Source organism: Heterocephalus glaber, unplaced genomic scaffold (genome assembly GCF_053883595.1).
Source record: "Heterocephalus glaber isolate CG9 unplaced genomic scaffold, H.glaber_assembly_v1.0 deba00001773, whole genome shotgun sequence".
Classification (NCBI taxonomy): domain Eukaryota; kingdom Metazoa; phylum Chordata; class Mammalia; order Rodentia; family Bathyergidae; genus Heterocephalus; species Heterocephalus glaber.
The window spans coordinates 12,258,535-12,264,534 of record NW_028258463.1 but is presented as its reverse complement, the minus strand read 5'-3'; positions in this window follow the sequence as shown (position 1 = coordinate 12,264,534).

Genomic DNA, 6,000 nt, shown 5'->3' with positions numbered 1-6,000 from the left:
TCACAGTGTCATTCAAACACCACCTCCCTCTAGTCCCAAAATTTCTTTCAAAATCCCAAAAGAATATTCCATATCTACTAAGTTGTTTCCCCCTGTTTTACCTTTTCCACAGATTTTTCACACACATGCACCTGGACAGACACACGCACACGTGTGCACACAGACACACATGTGTGCACTCGCATGCCAAACGTGTGGTGTGACTCCCCGGCTTCAGCTCACCATGTGCCAAGGAAGCTGGCGGCTCTGTCCTGGCTTGGGGCAGAGGGGCCTTCCCAACAACCCCCTGTGCCCAGGGCACATCGGCAGGAGGCCACTTGGGTTCTGTCTCGCCATGCCCATGAGCCGAGCCGAGCCACCTGTCCTCACCCCAGGCCTCCCTCAGAGCACCTTACAGATCACACCTCCTTCAGTCAGTGTTGATGGTCATCAAAACCTTCCTGGAGGACTTGCCAGGCATCAGGGACTGGAGCAAGACTTACATGAGAATTAAGCTGGTCGTGGGCGCACACCTGTCATCCCAGCACTCAGGAGGCTGAGGCAGGAGGATGCTGGGAGTTTGAAGCCAGCCTGGGCTACATAGTGAGTTCAGGGCCAGCTTGGACTACATAACAAGATCCTGTCTCAACAAACAAACAAATGAGAGGAGAGGACATTCAATTGTAGTAGTTTCCTTTTATGAGTGACAGTAGGAACTGCCCTCTGTGCCTGTCGGTTGTCCTGCCGCACACGCTGTCTCGTTCCTTCTCGGGACGGTCCCTAGGATAGAGAACCGCTGGTGACCTGCACCAAGCAGGCTCCGTCCTCGCCTCACTCTGCCCTTGGCGCTGGCTGGGGTCCCAGGTGGTGTCACCGTGCCCAAGCGGCCCTGGAGCTCAGAGCTCAAGCGGACTTGGCCTCCTCCCTGACAGCTGGTGACGAAGGAAGGGCAGAGGCCTGGTGCAGGCCTGAGGCCCGCCTCTGCCCAGCCTGCCACCCGTGGCCTCTCCATTTTCTGTCTTCCAGAAAACGTGTGACACTCAGGGCATCGGAGGGCCCTAAGTGGGAAATTAAATTTAAGCGAATCTGAAACACATGGGTTGGCTTCTCTCGGAAGACTGTTTACACAGGAGGAGGGGCTGTGGTTCAGAGGCCACATGGGCCTCAGCATGGGCGCAGGGCGGGTGGCCTCATGGCCACTGCCTCACCCAGGCTGGAGACGCAGGCACTCGCGAGAGCTCCTGGCGGTGTGGACAGCTGGCGTGGGAGCCAGCAGGGCCACTTAGCCCTGGCGCTTTGGTGGCTGGACAGACACTTGCTTCCTCGCCACCCTCTGAAACAGCTCTGGGGTCCTCTTTCATGAGCATCTTTACCACATGTGAACAAAAATACAGTGAGTGCTGCTGCAGAGCGCCATACAAAAAGGCGGACTCAGAAAAACCTCACAGTGTCCTCGTCCACTGATTCACCAGACCTGGCCTGCATGACTCCTGGCTCCTCCCCAGAGTGAGAATGACCATGAAAGAAACATGTTGAATCGATTCAGGACATTGAGGCAGTAAGGACAACAAACTAAAGACACTCACAAAGGAGGACTTCAGAGCTGCTGCAGAAAGGGGCAGGACAATGGGATGAGTGTGTTAGAAGGAGTGGGAGGGTTTTTTTTGGGGGGGTTGGTACCCAGGATCGAACTCAGGACCTTGGGCTTGTGAGACAGGCACAGGAGTGGGAGGGTTTTGAGGGGATTCATGGCAATGTGTCATTAACTGTAATAAAAAAAAATTTTAATTAAAGAGCTAGGCATGGTAACACGCCTGTAATACCAGCACTTGGGAGGCTGAGGCAGGAGGATCGCCGTGAGTTCGAGGCCAGCTTGGGCTACATAGTGAGTTCAGGACCAACCTGAACTACAAAGGGAGACCCTGCCTGAAAAAACAAAACAAACAAAATTTAAAATTTAAACACTCGCCATATTTTCCCTTTATGCCTCATCTAATGAGTAAAACCACTGTCAAGTTACCAGGAACCAATCCCTGAGGCCTAGCTGGTTAGGAGGCCGAGATCCCCCGCATGATCCTCCAGCTCTGCGCTCGCTGCTCCTGTGCTTTGGCCGTGGGCCTGCACTCCGGGCCAGGGTCCGGCTGCTTCCCCAGGCCACGACTGCCCGCCCACTCTGAGGGCCCTGCCTTCTCCTCCTCCCTCACGAGCTCTTGGGCTTTGACCCCTGACTTGTGGAGCCCATCGTCTGCTCACGCTGCTCCTCATCTCCTCCTCCTGGCCTACTATGCAAGTCACCTGTGACCCTGACTCTCCTCTTTTTTTGGAGCGGGGGGTACTGGGGATGGAACTCAGGACCTTGCACTTTTGAGGCAGGCAGCAGAACCACTGAGCTAAATCCCCAGCCCTTCAGGTCTTTATTTTATTACTTTTTTTATTTTGAGATAGGGTGTCACTAAGTGGCTAAGTTGCCCAAAGTGGGCTGGAACTTGCAGTCCTCCTGCCTCAGCCTCCCAGAGTGCTGGCGTGGCAGGCGTTTGACACCACACCAAGCTTTCCTAGTGGTGCTGTGTAAAGTGAGGCAGAGAAAAGGTGAGGATCCTGGCTCCTCTCCATGGGGGAGCTCTGAGCCATCCTGCAAGCACCCCTCTCTGCATTTACCTGGGTGAGCGCTGCAGGGTGGCTGCCCTGCCGGCCTTCAGCCAGCCCTGCACCAGCCTGAGGCCAGCCACCTGTCCGCTTCTGCTCAGGACTCTTGGTGGCCCTTTCTGCCTGGCCAGCTGCCTGCACGTCCCACCCTCCTCTGACGCTGCTGAGGCAGCATGGGTGAGGATTCCTCAGCCGGGGTTCGAAGGCGTCCACAGTGCACTGGCCCAGGCTCCAGTCTTTTCCCTACCTCATGCTCCAGCCCAGCTGAGCTACTCAGCAGCCCGGGCTCTGCCTCATCTCTGCCCACCCTTGCTGTAAAGTGGGGACAGCGCTTGAAAGAAGGGAGGACGGGAAGTGTAGGACCCACAGAGGCCAGCGGCTGGGACCTAAGCCACAGTCAGGCGTTGGATGAGTTCCTGCCTGTCGCCGGCCGGGCCGTGTCTTGCATTGTCTGGGACTGGAGGGACAGCCCAGGGTGGCAGCCTTGCCTTCTTTCCTTTCCTTTGGTGGAGCTGGGATGGGACCTGGGCCCTCACACACGTGGGACAGCCGGGCCAAGGCTGCTGTGTGGCGGGCGGGCTGTGTGTGCTGCCGGGGAGGGAGCGTGTCCACTTCGGGGCTGGGAGGGAGAAGCAGAGCCTGTCTCTGCCCCAGGCCGGCCCCACACCTGTACACATGCACCCACATGCACCCCGGTGAGGAGTGTGGGGCTGCAGGAAGATACGCAGCCCTCCCCAGGGCTCCTTCTGGTGCGGATGCCCTCTGCGGAGAGACGAGTGGACCCGAGGTTGGGCCTGAGTCTGTCTTGTCCCCCACCGTTCCCGAGCTGGGTGACCTGGGCTACCCCGGGGCACCCAGCCTGCAAACAGATGGCCACACACCTTCCCAACCTGCAGAGGGGCTCCAGCCATCCACGGGAAGTGGACACAATAGCCCTTTGCAAACTGTGTGTACAATGTTATTTGTGTCTTGCTTTTTCATGGAATACATTTATAGAGGTTTAAAAATACATAAGATGGAGTCAGTGTGGTGGTTCACACTGATAATCTAGTACGTGGGAGGCTGAGGCAGGAGGATCAGAGTGAGTTCAAGGCCAGCCTGGGCTACACAGTGAGACCATCTCAAAAAACAAAACAGGGGGTGGGGCCGGGGATGTAGCTCAGTGGCACCACGCCTGTCTCGCAAGCGCAAGGTCCTGAGTTCAATCCCGGGTACCAAAAAACAAAACAAAACAAAACAGGAGGGCTGGGGTATAGCTCAGTGGCACTGTGCCTTCACGGCAAGTGCAAGGCCCTGAGTTCCATTCCTGATACAAAAACAAAAACCAGGGCTAGCTTCCTGCCCAGTGGTTCCTTCAGCTGCAACTTCTCACCCACATGGTCTGGTGAGATGGATTGAGGCCCGCAGGTGCTCTCTAGTCCTTTAAAAAACAAAACAAAACATTATCTATCTATCTATCAAAATAGCATATATTAAAAGTGGACAAAAGGGCCGGGGATTTAGCTCAGTGGTGCTGCCACCTGTCTTGCAAGCACAAGGTCCCGAGTTCGATCTCTGGTACCAAAAAAAAAAAAGAAAAGTGAGCATAAGGCCAGGAAGAGCTGCAAACAAGGTCAGAGCCGGCCCTGGCACCTGGCGGCCCCCAGGCTGTGGCTGAGCCAGAAGTCGCCCTGGGTAGGGAGCAGAGCCACGGGTGGCGGGGCCCCTTATCTATGTGTACATGGAGGGCTTCTCGGGGCTCAAGGTTCTGAGGGCCCTGGGTGTCCACACGCAGTGACCAGCCCACCCCACCCAAGCCTGGTGTACCGCGCCTGGAGCAGCCAGGTCCTGACAGCCGTCCATCTGCCCTGCGCCCGCTGTCTGCATAGCCAGTGGGCATCCTCAGGGACAAGCACACCTGCCTTCTGTCGGACTCTCTCAGAAAACACACGCATCTCAAAGTTCTCCTCCCTCTCTCCCTCTTTCTCTGTTTTGGAATGAGGTTTCTGTGGAAGCGTTCCAGCCTCCACGCCGCAGTGGCTCACTGCCCAAGGCAGCAAGGCTGTGGGAAGACGGCAGCCAGAGCTGGAGGTGGGGCCACCAGCAGGTGGACCCAGTTCCTGGCTTAGCGGTGGGGTCCACACCTGAGCCCTTCACACTAGCGCAGTCGGGGTCCTTGTGCCTTACTCTACTGCCTTGGACTCCCCGGTTCAGATTTCCAGGGCCGGGGCTGAGCCCAGGACCTGGGTGATGGCAGGTGAGCTCCCCACCATGGAGCTGTGCTCCCAGCCCTCTCTCTTCAGCTTTATTCTGAGAATTGTCCCGCTAAGCTGTCTGGTCGGCCTTGAATTTGCATTCTTCCTGCCTCAGCCTCCCAGGTGGGTAGGATCATAGGCGTAGGCCCCTCCTCTGGCAGGTTCCCTCTATGCCGAGTGCCATGGAACCCAAACAGGATGGTGCCCCCGGGGCTCGGGGAAGGGTGCTGAGTGGTGGCCGTGTCTGAGGAGCGTGGCACAGTCCTGCTCTCCCCAAATCCGGCAGTCTCGGGCAGGACCTAATGGAGGCTTGAGGTGCCAGGACAGTCGGAGTATGGGCTCTGGGAACTCAGCAAGGCCAAGGTGCAGAGGGAGTGGCCGTGGCAGGACCCTCGGGAAGCCAGTGTCAAGCCATCCTGGTCCCAGGGGCCCCAGGGCCAGCGAGTGGCGCCATCACCGCGCCATGGGGTACAACAAGCAGAGAGCCTCTTCCCCAAACCTCTGTAGGAGCCACCGCCAGCTGGCATGGGCCCTCCCACCCCGCTAAGCAGAGCAGGGAGGAAAGGCCTCGCCCAGGACACGCAGGAGTCAGCGCTGGGCTGAAGGAGGGAAGCGCCTGGGCTAGGGGTCCTTAGGGACAGGAAAGCCCCCACCTCCAGGCTCCTGCTGTCCCAGGCCCCACCAGGTGACAGGGAGCCCTGGGAACGGCGGGTGGTGGTGGCTGGGTAGGAAGAGGGCCAGCTTAGAGGTGAAGGGCCAGTGTGTCTGGGGCAGGCCCGCCAGCTTCCGGGAGCCAGGCACAGGCCAGCAGTGACACTGATTTGGTCACTTCCTCAGCCACACAGTGCGGGTCAGGGCACCTGGGCCGTATGGCTGGCCACAGCCGCGTGTCTCAGAGAGGCCCGCAGCGAGGTCACAGGCAGCTGGCTTGCTGCACATTTGGGGTCCGGCAGTGGCTCACGGTGCCACCCCACCACCCCAGGAGGCTGGGGTTCAGGGTCACGCTGCCCAGAGGTCCCGTCCTGGACCCATACCCGTGTCCTGCTCGGGGCGGGCCAGGTGGCGAGGCTGGCACAGGACTCCTCCCTGCCTGGCTGCCTCCTCCTGCCTCCAGCCGGCAGACCTGGGCCCCTGCCTTTGT